The sequence below is a fragment of the Schistocerca serialis genome, chromosome 9, assembly GCF_023864345.2.
Source record: "Schistocerca serialis cubense isolate TAMUIC-IGC-003099 chromosome 9, iqSchSeri2.2, whole genome shotgun sequence".
NCBI lineage: Eukaryota > Metazoa > Arthropoda > Insecta > Orthoptera > Acrididae > Schistocerca > Schistocerca serialis.
Genome location: NC_064646.1, coordinates 222,157,523 through 222,175,255, shown reverse-complemented (window position 1 = coordinate 222,175,255; position 17,733 = coordinate 222,157,523). Strand labels below are relative to the sequence as shown.

General features: G+C 43.6%; 1 pseudogene; it reads right to left on the bottom strand.

Moving 5' to 3' along the window:
- Positions 1-10,245: 10,245 nt before the first annotated feature.
- On the bottom strand, positions 10,246-10,619 carry LOC126419502 (dynein axonemal heavy chain 8-like; annotated as a pseudogene).
- Positions 10,620-17,733: the final 7,114 nt, after the last annotated feature.

The window sequence follows — 17,733 nt, the reverse complement described above, 5'->3', positions numbered from 1 at the left end:
GACAGAAGGGCCTAGAACCGCTCGGCCACAGCGGCTGGCTCATTTTACTTGCACGTGATTGTTCGTACGTGGGTACTTTGGCAGCGCGCACCACCCTCACATGTAATATAATCAAAATGACGCAATACGAGCTGTCCAAATCGCCAGGTTATAAGCGTGATGAATCAGTTTAGTGAAGCAGGCCCCTTCTGTGCCTATTATGAGAACTATTGTGTTCCAGTGGTGTAAGTTAAACAAAGAACTGGAAGGGTTTGCTGGATACTGTCACAGATGTGATAGTAATTCCATGTAGTTAGAAAATCACAAGAAGGTGATCCCGGAACTATATGTTATTTGCAATCTAAATGTAACAAAAAAAAAAAAAAAACTTCGTGATTTTAGGTTATGACCCTAAGACATTTCTTTCTGCAAGAGCTATACCATTCTAGGCCTTGTATATGCAATCGATATTTTATGCATGACAGTCAGCAGACTACTGGGATTATGCCACATAAGCAGCATGCGTATTTCAAGTTTGTCAGTAACTGGTGCACGCGAATGTAAGCATAGTGATAATTGATTCTCTGCATTGACGCTATTGAACTATTCTTAGGGCACTTAATTTGAAAATCAGCTGCAGTCAGAGGTATCAAGAGCAAACGATAAAATCTCATGTTGTAGTTCACTAGTAGTCTCAATAAGATGACTTGGACTACAAAAGAATTCTTCGTTCATCGGTGGAGTGCCGTATGTTGATTCCACACATGTCCTTAGAACTGTACAAATTTATCTGCCATTTCAACCTGATTGCAGCTGTGAAGACACTATTGAGCTGACTAACCTCTCAGTTTACCGATTCATCATGGTCTCAACAATAGACGATAAAGCGATTCCCGGTTTAGTTACGTTTAGCCAAGGCTGAATTAAATGCACAGAAACGAAAATGTCGTGTGGAATAAAGAATGATGGAAGAAAATGCAAGCACATTGGAATTTCAATTTCTTACAGGAATTCATTTTATTTTACTTGCCTCAGATCCATTTGCAGTCTGCTCGTCATCACTTTCGACATTTTAACATCGGTTTCGTAGAAACTTCTGTTCATTTAACAAACTCAACGACTTGAAGACATCGTATATTTCAAGCCGATGGCTTCCTCAGTTCCAAAATTGCTTTATGTTGTCCAGCTACATTCGATATTTGTGTTTTACATTGTGTTGCTTGGGAGCGGGCTCTGTTTCTTTTAGTCTTTCAGTTAATTTTGAATTCAGCACTTTTCTCCTCGTGATTGTAATAAAATTGCTAGTAATTTTCCTGAGCAGAGTTCACTTCAGAGTAGATTCCACTAAGCTTCGCATGCACCTTTTACGATTTCATTGTGCTGTCAAGTTGTCGACGTACGCACTGCAATTTATCTGAACAGTCGTCACTGCGCTGACATACCAGCTTTCCTGTACAATCCAGACCTGCACATGTACAGGGGGTGAACAAAAATATGGAAACGCGAGAAACACAACGCATTACCGTGCCCAGTACGGTGTAGGAAAACCGTTGGCATTCAAAACAACTTCTAGTCGTCTCGGAATGGATAAATACAGCTCTCGTATGATTTTCAATGGAATCTTATACAGCTCTTCGCAAGTGTTGGTAACCTTGATGGAGATGGACAGCGATAGCGCACCCTTCTCAGAAAAATTGTCCACAAGGGCACAGTGGTATCGAGATCTGGACTGTGAAGGCCAGAGAATATGTGATAATTCATACTGGTGCTCACAAAACCAGTCATGGATAATGCGAGCTGCGTTAACAGGGACGCTGTCGGCTAAGGAAACAGCATCACCTCTGAGGAACAAACATTGTACCATGGGATGGACCTGATCAGCCAAAGTGGTTTAAAGTTCTTATTTTTATTCTCTCTATTATTTAATGAGCGTTTTATTAATGTGATTGCGTATTATTATTAGTTGATTTTTTATTTATGGTTTGGTTTAGCGATTCCCTTTTACTGTTTGCTCCTTTTATTTAAGTTGAGTCCTTCTAATTATGTTTGCGGTGGTTATGAAGTCTATATTGCTTATTGTTCTCCGTAACTTAAAGAATATGATAATACCACATGCGTTTCGCAGCAGCAGATCTCGTTGAGTCTCATTGCTGGAACTTCTCCACCTGAAATCGCCAAAGATAATTTATCGCTCTACGGAAATCGATTGGTACAGACAGGTGCTATGCTGTATCGTGTGCATGGAATGTGGTGTCCAACTTTAGTTCGTATAATTATTTAGGTCTTCGGAGAAATATTCTCGACGAATCCCAAAACCGTGTAGAGCTGCAGGTTCGCACCATCAAACCACACACTTCCGAACGACTTGCGTCTTTATAATCACTGAATATTTCTTTTGAAATGATTCGGGGTTATGAACTATATACACCTGATACTCCTTTTGTGCTTTTATATGTATTTATTTTCTCTATACGGTATAAATCTTCGACTCGGCTCATCTTTAAACACCAAAAACTTCGGCACCCTTGGTTACGGAAGCAGGCACCATGAAAATACAAAAAAAAAAAATTGGTCACAATCGAATTCACCGAGCTCCGAAATAATGCACTCACAACTACACAGTGTAATAGGTCCGAGCAGATGTAATTTCGATGTATTGCTCATGCGCTGCCTGCGATATGCAAGGTATAAGAGAATCGCTGACCAGAGAGCAGTGTTGATTCAGTAGGAACTATGTAGCTGTAGCAGTAAGTTGTTGCTAGTCTGTGTCTGGTCTGGAGTCTGCTCTGGTCTGGTCTGGTGTATCGTGTTGGCTGGCCTGATTGCGGTGCAGCGATGCCGGAGCCTGAGTATTATTGTATAAGGTAACAAGCAGCCTCGCGCATATCTAGTAATGTTATGTGAACTCCGATGTAAATGTTTTAAAAATGTCCTAATAATAATCTTTGTGATATAAAGTAATTTTTTTACAAGCATTCATTTCAATTTAAAGAATTTACTAATTTCTCCAATCCATGATCATTCCGATTGTTGCAAACGAAAAATCAGTTGCTTCCTTTCATAAATGACAAATCTATCGGCCAGCATTGCACAGAGCTGTGCCGGAAAAAGGTTATTGTAAGAGCAGATAGTTGGCGACTTTATTGAGGTAAGAAATTTTGCTTTTTTATTCAGAATGATCTTACAGGGCCATGACGCATCATTGCTTTCGTCCAAAATTTACCAGGTTACTGAATTTATTTTTTATTACGAGGTTTAGGAATTTTTCTGTTTCGAGCTTACATTAAATGGGAAACAAATTTTGTGTGGAGGTTAAATGTAAATGAATTTCTGTACGGAGGTTATAAATGGGAACCAATTTTGTTCTGAGGTTATACTAAAATTAGAATCATAATCATATTATTATATATACAATTTTTTGTGGGGAGGTTACAACTGAGGTAACAGAAGTCATGGGATAGCGATATGTGCATATACAGATAAAGGTAGTGTGGCGTACACAAGGTGTAAAAGGCCAGTGCATTGACATAGCTGTCATTTGCATACAGATGATTCATGTGAAAAGCTTTCCGACTTAGTTACGGCCGCACGACGAGAATTAAGGGACTTTGGACGCGGAATGGTAGGTGGAGCTGGAGGAAGGGGACATTCCGTTTCGGAAATCGTTAGAAAATTCATTATTCAGAGATCCACAGTGTCAGGAGTGTGTCGAAAATACCAAATTTAAGGCATTACTTCTAATCACGGACGACGTAATGGCTGACGGCCTTCACTTAACGGCTAAGAAATGGAAATTTGTGGCAAGGCGTTATGGGGCCAAACTGCTGAGGTCATCGGTCCGTAAACTTACACACTATTTAATCTTACTTAAACTAACTTACGCTAAGGATGACACACACACCCATGCTCAAGGGAGGACTCGAACCTCCAACGGGGGGAGCCGCGCGTAACGGCTAAGAACAGCGATGTTTGCGTAGATTTGTCAGTGCTAACAGACAAGCAATAATGCCTGAAATAATCATAGAAATCAATTCGGGATGTACGACGAATGTATCTGTTAGGACAATGCATGTACGACGAATGTATCTGTTAGGACAATGCCGCGAAATTTTGCGTTAATGAGCTGTGGCAACAAACGACCGACGAGACTGCCTTCGCTCACAGCGGGGATATCGTCTGCAGCGCCGCTCCTGGGCTCGAGACCATATCGGTTGGACCCTAGACGACTGGAATATCGTGGCCTGGCCAGATGAGCCCCGATTTTAGTTTGTAAGAGTTGATGGTAGGGTTCGATTATGGTGCAGACCCCACGAAGCCATGGACCCAAATCGTCAAGAAAGCACTGTGCATGCTGGTGGTGGTTTCATAATGGTGTGGATTGGGCCCTCTGGTTATGTTTGTCTACTTCGAGACCATCTGCAGCCATTGTTGACTTCATGTTCCAAAACAACGGTGTAATTTTTATGGATAGCTGAGCGCCATGTCACCGGGCCACAACTTATTTGTGATTGGTTTGAAGAAGATTCTGGACATTTCGAGGGAATGATTTCTCCACCTAGATCGCCTGATATAAATCACAGCGAACACTTATGGTACATAATCGAGTGGTTTATTTCGTACACAAAATCCTGCACCGTTAACACTTCCGGAATGAAGGACAGCTATAGAGGCATCACAGTTCAATATTTCTGCAGGGGACTTCCAATGCCTTGTTCAGTCCTTGTTACGTGGGGCTACTGCTCTACGCCGGGTAAAAAGAGGACAGACCCGATATTAGGGGTATCCGATGGCTTCTGTCACCTCAGTGTACACAGAACACTGTTCTGACCGCGACTGACACTTGCAATGCCTTGAGGACAGTGCAAAGGTGCCGTTTGTGGTCGGATACAACAGGGAAACATGAAGGCTTGGGTAGTATATACATTTGTGTTCGGGGATGCATTTTTGGCGGTTTCGTGTAACCCCTACAAAGCGGAGAACTTCAATAATTTTTTTCGATTGTACGTGCATGTAAACACCTGTGTATAATTTCGCCACCTACACGTTTTGATTTGAATGTACAGACGATCCCGTGCACACAAACATGTCAGGTCTACATTAAAGTGACTCGCACCCATTACAGCTGCCACAGTTCTGCTATGAGAACTAAGACATGCATCTTTCTTCTAATGCTCCTGAGAAGGTGCGAGGTGCCAACTGTTCTCTGTTGAAATAAGGACCTAACATGGATTAAAATAACAGCCGCTGTACCCATTGTAGCAAAATATATCACAGCGAAATAATTTTTTCAGCCCGCCTGGTAACCACCTGAGTACAACACGAAAGCTTAGATGTTTGTTTTTTTTAAAAAAAAAAAAAAAAAAAAAAACAGGTCCGATCAATCGCGAAATTAAAACCACAATGAGAGTACGTTGAAGTCTTGTGCACCGTCTCTAGTAGCTCGTCGAATGCGCCAACGTAGCACATTTCAGTCCTGAGCGCACAGTGAGCACTTTAGCCTAGAACAATATATGTCTATCGCTAAATGTGAAGTGCGTGCTGTCATTCGATTTCTTCATGCTGAGGGGTTGCGCCTCATATCCATGCAACCCACATGACGTAACCGTCATGCGTGAGAGAAAAGTGCGCAATTGTACAGGAACTTTGAAGCAGGACTTGCAGACGTTGGTGACGCAGGCGATCAGGGAATGAAGTACGTGTCAACAGATGATTTTGTTCAGCGAGTGAATCACACGACTCGATGAAATCGTCTTCGAAAGGCATTTGAGAAGAAGCGAATAGGTCTCTTGTCATCAGGCATTGTCTTTCATAACAATGCTTAGACATACAACGCAGCTACAACAAAGACTTTCCGCAGCATTTTCGATGGGAAGTTTTTGATCTTCCACCATACACCCCAGACTTGGCTCCCTCTGATTTTTATTTCCTCACGGGAAACGCTGGCTATGAGGACAGCATTTCCCACAGACAACGAACAGCAGACCAGCGTATAGAACTGGCGGGAACACAGGCGGCTGCTTTCTACCATAACAAGGATATTGGATAGTTGGTACCACCCTAAGACAAAGTCTAATGCGGAGTGATATTTACGTAGATACGTAGCTGGAAGGTGTAGTTAAACGATGCAAATAAAACATTTCCTTTTTGTGAGCGATCGCACCTTGAAAAATAAACAGCCTTCAGAGGGCAGCGATGAAGCTCTAGCTAACGACTCGAAAAGATAAAGTTCCGTAATTAAAGTTACGTAAATAATTTATTGTTTGACTGCAGGTGCATCTCAGCAGTCCTGGTACTCACTGAAGTCCCCTCGCCACACTACCATATAATGCTGATAAAGAAGTCCAAACAAAACAGCATAGTCCCTTCATGAAGTGGAATATTGTGCCGTGATCAGGTTACGAAACGCTACGTGTGTTTCAAATTGTTACCCTGATCCAGAAAATGTGGCGCCTATGGCCCTCCCAATGTCGCAGTACTGTGGTATATATAGTAATGTGTGATATCACCAACGACTTTAATCTTTGCACAGTTTGGTGCACCTTTAACTCATACGAACACAGGTGAATCTAATATTAAATCAGTACTTAAATATACTCCTCTAAAACCGGCCGTATATTTATAATGTACAACCGATATTATAATACGCAGACACGTCGATATTTTGTCCGTCGACATATCGACACGTTTCTCGGTATACTGGGGCCGATAATGATATTTTATTAAACAGCTTTGTGTGGGATTCACTATGTTTTTTAAAAAATATCAACAGTCCTGCTTTTTGATATCTGATGATGGCAGTAGCCGAAATAGTCCAGTAAATAAAGAAGTTTTACTAAGTGATCTAGATGGTTATATACACTAAATATTCACAAAGATTGCGTTATCAAACAAGAAATTAACATCGTATGTTACGAGATACTTTAAGCATTTCCGTGATTTCTCCAAATCGTCCCAAGCAAATGCCAGGTTGGTTCCTTTGAAAGGGCACAGCTGACTTCTTTCCCCATCATTCGAAAAACAATCCGAGCTAGTGGTCCGTTTCTAGTGACGTAGTTATCACCAGGACGTTAAACCCTAATCTTCCTCCCTTCCTTCTGTGTTACGAGGACAGTAACGCGGAATATTTGACATTTCGCACTGGCTCAGTTCCTTCGCATGTCTTTGTACTCTGGATTCTTCATAGTGCAGAATTTACCAGAGGACTAACAGTCCACTACCAGAGACGTTGCAAGCGTATGCGTACATATCTCTGTCAGACACAGTTGCTTACAAGAATTTGTTTGAACCCGCAGCTTCTAATTGCATCGTTGCGTTTGATTCGGATGGCTGAACACGTGAGGTTAAGCGGCTTTCTCTTCACCGATCTCCAGTGCCTAATGTGGCAATAAAACTGTGTGCAGGATTACTCATTACGGCTGTCCGAAGCGAGAACCGTCCATTTCCGGTCTGGATTGCCACTCTGATTACAGGGGTCGCCGTGTGCTGGGTGAAAACAGCTTCTTTCGCACACATTTGCTGCTCTGAGTGATTCTACAGTTTCTTAATTGCCTTTCAAGCTCTCTAATGTCGGCCTACACCATATTTTGAGCTGTAAATTACTGACGCAGGTGTGTGGAAAGTGTCGGTGATTACAAATTGCAGACTAATGTCCCGGTAGCTTCATGCAAGAGTTCCCTTTGAAAGCTCTCTTAGGTAGTCATGGGGACCTAGCTTTCCACGATGCTAAGGGAGGACAGAGGCCGGAAAACGATGCCGATCGAAGGCATTGACCGCCATCTTCAACATATCTGTCAGAAAGGAAGCCAAAATTACTTTCAAAGAAAGGGTTGGACAATAACTTGCAAACACTGCGAGAAATGTATAGTTGAGCATTAATACAGGTTGTCCTGTTGTATTTGACCATGAACAGCAGCTGTGCAATGTTCTCGATACGTTGCAAGTATAAGTCGCGGTCAGCACAGTGTTCTGTGTACGTTTGGGTGCATTATATCGGAGCTAAGTGACTTCGAATGTTGGCAAATTGTTGATGCCCACGTCATGGCACTTTCGTAACCAAAGTAGACGAAGTGTTTGGTGTTTCGCAGAATCATGCCACGAACACGGAAAGCTGAAGAGTGTCGTCCGCTAGGTCACAAAGTGGACGAAAATGTGATGTGAGTGATCCTGACAGACGGTCATTGAGGAAGATTGTAACGAAAAATACACTACTGGCCATTAAAATGGCTACACCAAGAAGAAATGCAGATGATAAACCGGTATTCATTGGACAAATACATTATACTAGAACTGACATGTGATTACATTTTCAAGCAATTTGGGTGCATATATTCTGAGAAATCAGTACCCAGAACAACCACCTCTGGCCGTAATAACGGCCTTGATACGCCTGGGCATTGAGTCAAACAGAGCCTCGATCGCGTGTACAGGTACAGCTGCCCATGCAGCTTCAACACGATACCACAGTTCATCACGAGTAGTGATTGGCGTATTGTGGCAAGCCAGTTGCTCGGCCACCATCGACCAGACGTTTTCAATTGGGGAACGATCTGGAGAATGTGCTGGCCAGGGCAGCAGTCGAACATTTTCAATGTCCAGAAAGGCCCGTACAGGACCTGCAACATACGGTCGTGCATTATCCTGCTGAAATGTAGGGTTTCACAGGGATCGAATGAAGGGTAGAGCCACGGGTCGTAACACATCTGAAATGCAACGTCCACTGTTCAAAGTGCCGTCAATGCGAATAAGAGGTGAGCGAAACGTGTAACCAATGACTCCCCGTACCATCACGCCGGGTGATGCACCAGTATGACGATGACGAATACACGCTTCCAATGTGCTTTCACCGCGATGTCGCCAAACACGGATGCGACCATCATGATGCTGTAAACAGAACCTGGATTCATCTGAAAAAATGACGTTTTGCCATTCGTGCACCCAGGTTCGTCGTCGAGTACACCATCGCAGGCGCTCCTGTCTGTGATGCAGCGTCAAGGGTATCCGTAGCCATGGTCTCCGAGCTGAAAGTCCATGCTGCTGCAAATGTCGTCGAACTGTTCGTGCAGATGGTTGTTGTCTTTCAAACGTCCCCATCTGTTGACTCAGGTATCGAGACGTGGCTGCACGATCCGTTACTGCTATGTGGATAAGATGCTTGTCATCTCGACTGCTAGTGATACTATGCCATTGGAATCCAGTACGGCGTTCCGTATTACCCTCCTGAACCCACCGATTCCACATTCTGCTAACAGCCATTGGATTTCGACCAACGCGAGCAGCAATGTCGCGTTACGATAAACCGCAATCGCGATAGGCTACAATCCGACCTTTATCAAAGTCGGAAACGTGATGGTACGCATTTCTCCTCCTTACACGAGGCATCACAACAACGTTTCACCAGGCAACGCCGGTCAACTGCTGTTTGTGTATGAGAAATCGGTTGGAAACTTTCCTCATGTCAGCACGTTGTAGGTGTCGTCACCGGCGCCAACCTTGTGTGAATGCTCTGAAAAGCTAATCATTTGCGTACCACAGCATCTTGTTTCTGTCGGTTAAATTTCGCGTCTGTAGCACGTCATCTTCTTGGTGCAGCTATTTTAATGGCCAGTAGTGTAGGAGGACGACAGGTGTAAAGGTCACTGCAGAACTGAATGACGCCCTGCAATCACAGACAGCACCGAAACTCGAATGGAGCTCCATACATAAGTAGGGAATTACAGATCGAGCTGGAATTCCAAAACCACTCATCAGTGATGCACATGTGCATAGCAGGAAAAATTGTGCAGAAGCCATAAAACTCAGTCTACGAAGCAATGGAAGAAAGTGATTTGGTCGGATGAATCTTGTAGAACAATGTTCCTAACGTCTGGCTGAGTTTATGTCCCAAAAGTGGAATATGACTGGGCTTCACTGATTATTTGCGCAGCCATACCGTTGGCCCCTTGGGTTCTCTTCAAGATCGAATTTCTACAAAGTGACCGTTTTGTCTGAGCACGTCCACCCAAGGGTAAAATCTGTTTCCTCAGTGGTGATACTGTATTCTAAGACGACAGAGTTCCCATTCACACTACTCGCATCTTCCCGAACTTGATGAATATGTTGAACTCCCCCTGCGACACGTACTCCCGCTCCATGTCTACTTTGAGCGACAGCAGCAGGGTGAACGTGAACTTGTGGTGCTCGTACAAGCCGCGGCACTTGTACCGGAACAGTTCTAATGTTATGTACTCTATGGTGGACAGTATCCGCTTGGGCGTCGCGAGGCTCTTCTCAGAGCGCTGCATGATCAAAGCGCTCGAGGAACTGCACCAGGGACGTCTGGTACATGCAATTGACCATGGTCATGTCGACGATCAGGAAATAGAGTACGCTGCCCCGTCGCCACTGGCCGGAACTCCGCAAGGGCCGTGTTGATCTTGACCTCCGTCTCTGCGTCTCTTCTCGCGCACCTCAGCCGTTGTGTTCTTGGTCACGTTCAGCATTTCGATCACCGTCTCGACGTCCACCAGTGAGCCTTGCACCGTGGTTAGCTTGTACAGCAGATTTGCTTCGAGCTCCTGCATCTTGCACTTGTTGACGGTGACGTCGCTGATGAGAGCCGTCCGTTCCGTCTCGAGCTCTCGCACAAGGGTGAACTGTCGCATCTCCCTGGCCATCACCATCACTAGAGCTCAATATTATTGAGCGTCTGTGGTCTATTTTGGAGAAAAGAGTGCATGATCGCTATCCACATCTCACCGTTACCTGACCGTCTCACTGCTTTGCAGGAAGGAGTGTGTGTGTGTGTGTGTGTGTGTGTGTGTGTGTGTGTGTGTGTGTGTTTGGAGCTTGCTGACGCACAGCGCCGATGCTATCATCGCCCTTACGCGTATTAAAAGAAACGAAACTGCATAAAATGACTAAACTGCTGTCTCACAGTGGGGAGCAAACCTGTATAATGACGCTCATTCACTCACTCCCGCCCTACCAGCGCTGGTGCACACAAACACGCGATTGCCTCGAAAACCACCTCGAAAACCATTCAGAGTCGACTGGAAGGTGTTCCGAATACCAACTGTTTTCCTGCACCATATTAGGCAGGGTAATGAAATGTGTTTTTGGCGTTTCCATGTCTTTGTGCGAACCCTGTTTCTCTACGTGTCTACTCCGCAAATGCCGTTGTATTGCATGGCGGAGAGTACATCGCTTCAGTTTCATTGATCTTCTCTATTCCTTTCGTGTGAAATGACTGTATGCTTCTGTATGTACAAGAATCTCTCTTACATTAACCTCAGGATCGTTGAGTAAAATATACTGTGGATTCAGCATAATGATCTAGCAGTGTTCTTCAAACACAGATTCTCTAAAAGAACGCAACTGGGTCTCGGGATTACTATGAAGCCGGTTCTTTCAAATACATCCATTTAAGTTCCCCAAGAATTTACTTTACACATTCGTATTGGTTCTGCTAATCTGTTACGATCCTAACAGCCCGTCTCTAAAATCGCTTGATATCATGCCTGCTTGATAAGGACTCTTAACACAGGATCAGTATTCTAGAACTCATATGCGATTTGCTTTACAGACGCACTGCACTTTCCCGGAACCTTCTAACAAATCTAAGTTTTCCATTCGCTCTCCCTAAGTAAAATACTGATGCATACCTTCCAGTTGCATTTATTTTGTAAATTTAGTGTCTCTTACTAAAATTTTCCTGTAACCAGTGTTCGTGAAGTAATTAATGAAAGAGATTTACATGATGATTCCATTTCATATAGCTTCTTGGTATTAACCCCAATTACAGGCACAACTTTAATGTGTTGTAGCATCCAAACTAATTAAGATATTCACACCGTGTTTGACGGCCAGGGTGGCCGAGCGGTTCCAGGCGCTCCAGTCTGGAACCGTGCGACCGCTATGGTCGCAGGTTCGAATCCTGCCTCGGGCATGGAAGTGTGTGCTGTCCTTAGGTTAGTTAGGTTTAAGTAGTTCTAAGTTCTAGGGGACTGATGACCTCAGAAGTTAAGTCCCATAGTGCTCAGAGCCATTTTTGAACCACGCCGTGTTTGGCTTATGTGATACACTATCAAAATGTTCAAATGTGTGTGAAATCTTATGGGACTTAACTGCGAAGATCATCAGTCCCTAAGCTTACACACTACTTAACCCAAATTATCCTAAGGACAAACACACACAGCCATCCCGAGGGAGGATTCGAACCTCCGCCGGTACACACTATCTCACAGGGGTTTTATGCCATTCATCAACTTCAACATGTGCTCGTTGGGTGGCACATACACATCCGTTCTCTATTCTAGTCCTGTCTACACTCGGTGCGACAAATCCGCATCACCTGAGTCAATGGAAGCAACGATTCGGTTCTTTTAATCACCGATTGTTTGACGGGCATCTGGTAGAGTCCGTCCTTGAAATATCACCATGGAAAAAAGTCCATCGATGCAAATCAGGCGACCTAGGGGGCCAAGGTACTGGACCAGCCTGCTAATCCAGCAATCTGGAAACATCCGGTATAGAATATCTCGCACAGTCTTCGCCCAAAGTGGCGGTGCATCATCTTGTTGGAAAATAACTCTGTCTTGGGAGTCATCCAGTTATGGTAACGCAAACAGCTCTAGTAAGTAAAGGTAATTGTTAGAATTAATTGTCTTTTTTAGGGAAAAATGGTTCCACCATGTGGTCAACCATCAGACAACACCACACATTCCCTTTCGGGCTGTCACGCTCCTCTTCGGTCACATTATGCGTATTGGTTGTGCCCCCGACGAGAACGTTATGTTTATTTATCTTTCGATGCAGGTGGAATGTTGCTTCGTTGTTGTTTAGGAAATTTCCGTCCTCCTCTAAGTGGGGAAATACCTACTCACACCAAATTGCATACGTTGTGGCTTGTCGTCTGGTTCCAACGCATGTAACAGTTGCAATGGATACATTTGCAAACGTTTCCGAGGGATTTACGGTTCCTGAGACGTCCTCCGAACCGACTTCTGCCGCGAATGCTGAAAAGTCAACCACATCCGCTCTGTGTTGGCTTCACTTGTTCCAGGTGTCAAGTACGATGCCTAACATCAACGCGTCCTTTTCTGTACTGCACGACCAGCGTGTCGACGTTCGCGAGGGTAGTTGCTTCCTATACCCTGTTTGGAAGTTTCTTTGAATCTGGATGTCTGAGAGTCCACTTTGGTGTGAACAAATTATTCCCCACACTGAGCCCATTCTTGAATTACTATTTCACTCACGACAACCTGCAGCACACTAAAACAAAACTTTGTGAGTTTCTTTATCGCATAAGCCAAACATGATGAGAATATCAGAATTAGTTTGGGCGCTAAAACACACTGAAGATATAACATACCTTTAGACATCCGGTAATTTTGCAGTGCGACGTGATCGGGATATTGATGTCTACTCTTACGATCATATACTATCTCGTTATATCTCTTTCTAACAGGTACTGTCTTACATTTATACATATTTCTTGCTGTTTTTGTTATTGCTTTGTTTTCACGACAGTGATGCTTATTTTCTTAGGTATTGAGAACGTCTTTCGTTAGCTCTGTGCTGGAAGAATCGAAGGTATAAATTCACTGTAAGTAAAATTTAGTTATTGTGTGGGTCTGTAGTAAATTGGAAAACGTGTGTGTTATCGGAGACTTGGTGGTTAGTGCAGAAAGTTTTGGGGGACGTGATTTTCGTTAAATGAAAGAATAACGTTCCTCGCCGAAATACGAGGGGCGTTTGAAAAGTCCGTGCAAAGTCCGAGAGATGGCACCACCGGCGCTTATCGAGGTCATGCTTGGTTAGTAGCATCTTTGGAAAGAACGCACGCCAAGTTTCAGCATTATTGGTCTATTTCTTTGTGTTTGGCATTCGTGTGAATCAAGGAAGTCGACTGATTGGCAAAAAATGGACTAAGAAGAATCTCACGTGGTGATTAAACATTACTTTATGAAAGGTAAAACGCCTCAGGAGACTAAAGAGAAGTTTGATAAAAATTACGGTGACTCTGCACCGTCGATTAGAACAGTTTGTAAGTGGTTTCAAAATTTTGGGTGTGGCTAAAAGGGGACAAGTGATGCTCAAAATTCTGGACGCCCTGTGGAGGTTACGACTCCAGAAATCATTGATAAAATCCATGATATGGTGATGGATGACAGAAGAATTAAGGTGCGTGAGATTGCTAGTGCTGTGGGCATCTCGAATGAACGTGTGCATAATATTTTGCATAAACATTTGGACATGAGAAAGATATCCGCAAGATGGGTTGCGCGATTGCTTACGCTTGACAAAAACGGAATCATGTGAAATGTTGCAAGGATGGTTTGCAGCTGTTCAGGAAGAATGCGCAGGACATTAAGCGTCGTTTCGTCACTGTGGATGAAACATGGATACATTACTATACTCCTAAGACCAAACAACAATCTACACAATGGGTTACCAAGGGAGAATCTGCACCAGAAAATGCGAAGACCAGTCCTTCGGCCGGAAAGGTAATGGCGACTGTTTTTTGGGATTCGCAAGGGATAATCCTCATCGACTATCTGGAAAAGGGTAAAACTATTACAGGTGCATATTATTCATCGAGCTGCAAGAAAAACGCCGGCGATTGGACCGCAAAAAAGTCCGTTTCCATCACGACCCTGCACCAGCACACACATCAGATTTGTGGTTGCAAAATTAATGGAAACGGGATTCCAACACGTTTCACATCCCCCCTATTCTTCAGACGTGGCTCCCTCGGACTACTGTTTGTACCCGAATTTGAAGACATGGCTGGCAGGACAAAGATTTTATTCAAACGAGGAGGTGATTGCAGCAACTAATAGCTATTTTGAAGACTTGGAGAATTCCTATTATTTGGAAGGGATCAACAAATTAGAACAGCGTTGGACGAAGTGTATAAGTCTAAAAGGAGACTATGTCGAAAAATAAAAAAGGTTTACCCCAAACACGTAAGTAGTTTTTATTTTTGCACGGACTTTTCAAACGCCCCTCGTATATCATATCGCTAGATATAGACCTATATTAGCACATTAGGTTTTGATGCAAATGTAATCATTCTGCACTAAATTTCTATAGCCGGTATTGTAACATAATCAAGAGCCAGCACTAAAGCCCTACGACATTTGAATGTCAACTGACGTTTTGTCTGGCCCCTGGACATTACTTTGCAGCATATTACTCAAGACAGCAGGATAGGGTAAAGTCTTCTGGAGACGTTTATCCAGCAGCGGATGTCGGACAATAAACATTAATTATAAAAACAGTTTACGATAATTCATCTCTACCATTATGGACGATGCACCTGCGACCGTGACTGAAATATCGTACGCTTGGTACTGATACTGCGACCTGTCATTTTAGAATGCTTTTTTACCCACTTTTATTTTTCCAGTGGCTAGCGTTAGATCCGCAGAAGGTCCACCTTCTAACGATTTGCATTCACAGACACTTCACATTTTATACCAGGTGCTGCTGCGTTCGTGACACTGATGAAAGTAGGTGGATTGAATTGTATACGAGTTCTGACATTTTACGCGTGTGATTAAAGGAGTGTGATGTTATTTTCTTACTTACTTGTAATTTAATTTCTGAATTTGTAAATATGGCACTTAAAATTATCCATTACACACCAGTGCAGACAACGCAGTATTTCACGATTTGTGTACAAACATTCGACTTGAGCGTTAAGAATGATAAGTTATGAGATGTGACACTTAGCCACATCAATTTATTTCACGTGTTTGAATCAGTTGTCGAGAGATATCATTTATAGTTACACCAGTATCATCTCTTGTATGCAATTAAGAATGTATATATTGTGTTATGATCCTAGCTGTACGGGCACTTAGATACCTTTCAAGTAATATGATTATGTTTAAGATATAGCAATAAAAGATACAAGTTTTAACAGACGTGACCAAACCATGTAATCGGGACCAGCATTCTGATCATTTCAGGTAAGCTCCTTCAAGGTTGTCAATCCAAGACATTACTATTTCTGCTATTCCTTTACTTTAAAAGTCTGATACAACGTAACTGCTAGACAGGGAATTGCAGAAAGGAACATACATAGTAGATATGACAGGTGTCATGCATTTACAAACATGTTATTTCGTTATCGAATGTTTTTGCACAAAAGGCATATTTATGCAACTGAGCAGCCGTAGTCTATATCCAGTTATAATAAATTTTCTGTAGCTAAGCACGAAAATATAGTCAACATTTTGTAAGATTCATCTATCCACTAGGTGCTACTTTTTCTTTCTTATCAAGTTTTTTACGAATAAATCTTAAATCCCTGACAGCTGTTCTGCCAGCCTTGTATGTTGTCCCTTTACGTGACCCCTTACATATAAAGTTCTAAAACTAAACTAAACTCCTCCCGAATAAGGCATGAAGGCCCAACGGTACCAACCGGCCGCACTGTCATTCTCAGCCCTCAAGCGTCGCAGCATGAGGATATGGAAGGGCCTATGGCCACCACACCGCTCTCCCGCCCATATGTCAGTTTCCAAGACCGGAGCCGCTACTTCTCAGTCGAGTAGCTCCTCAGTTTGCCTTACAAGGGCTGAGTGCACCCCGCTTGCCAACAGCGCTCGGCAGACCTTGTGGTCACCCATCCAAATGCTAGCCCAGCCCGACAGCGCTTAACTACATATAAAGTTCGGTGTATGAAAATATAGTAGCGATATGCACATGTACAGAAGGCGGTAATATCGCGCACGTGAGGTATAAAAGGGCGGTGCATTTCCCGAGCTGTCATATATACTCGAGTGATACAAGTGAAGAGGTTTTCGACCTGATTATGACAGCACGACGGGAATTAACAGTCGTTGAACTGGGAATGGTAATTCGAGCTAGATTCTTGGAATGTTCCATTTCGGAAATCGTTAGGCAATTTAATACGCCGAGATCCGCAGTGTCAAGAGTGTGCTGATAATAGCTCTCACCACGGACAACGCAGTGGCCAATGACCTTCACTTAACGACCGAGAGAAACGACGTTTGCGTAGAGTTGTCAGTGTTGACAGACAAGCAACACTGACTGAAGTAACCGTAGAAATTAATGTGGGACGACGACGAACGCATCCGTTCGGACAGTACGGCGAAATTTGGCTGTAAGACGCTATGGCAACAGATACCGAAGCGAGTGTCTTTCCTAACAGCAGCGCCTCCTCTGCCACGTGATCATATCGGTTTGACCCTAAACGACTAGAACACCTCGAGTTGGTCAGATGAGTCTCCATTTCGTTTGGTAAGAGCTGATGGTAGGATTCGGCTGTGGCGCAGACTCCACGAAGCCGTGGACCTGAGTTGTCAACAAGGCAATGTGCAAGCTTGTGGTGGCTCCATAATTGTGTGGGCTGTGTTTTCATGGAATGGGCTGGGTCCTCTGGTCCAACTGAACCGATTATTGACTGGAAATGGTTACTTTCGGCTATCTGGAGACAATTTGCAGCCATTCATGGTCTTCATGTTATGGATGACTACGCGTTATTTAATTGGGCCACAGTTGTTGGCGATTGGTTTGAAGAACATTCTGGACAATTCGAGCGAATGATTTGGTCACCCAGATCGCCGGACATGGATCCCATCGGACATTTATGGCACATAATCGAGATGGTCAGTTCGTGCACAAAATGTTACTCTGGCGAACTTTGGGGCTATTATGGACGGCTACAGACGCAGCATGGCTCAACATTTCTGCTGGGGGCTTTCAACGACTTGTTGAGTCCATGTCACGTTGAACTGCTGCACT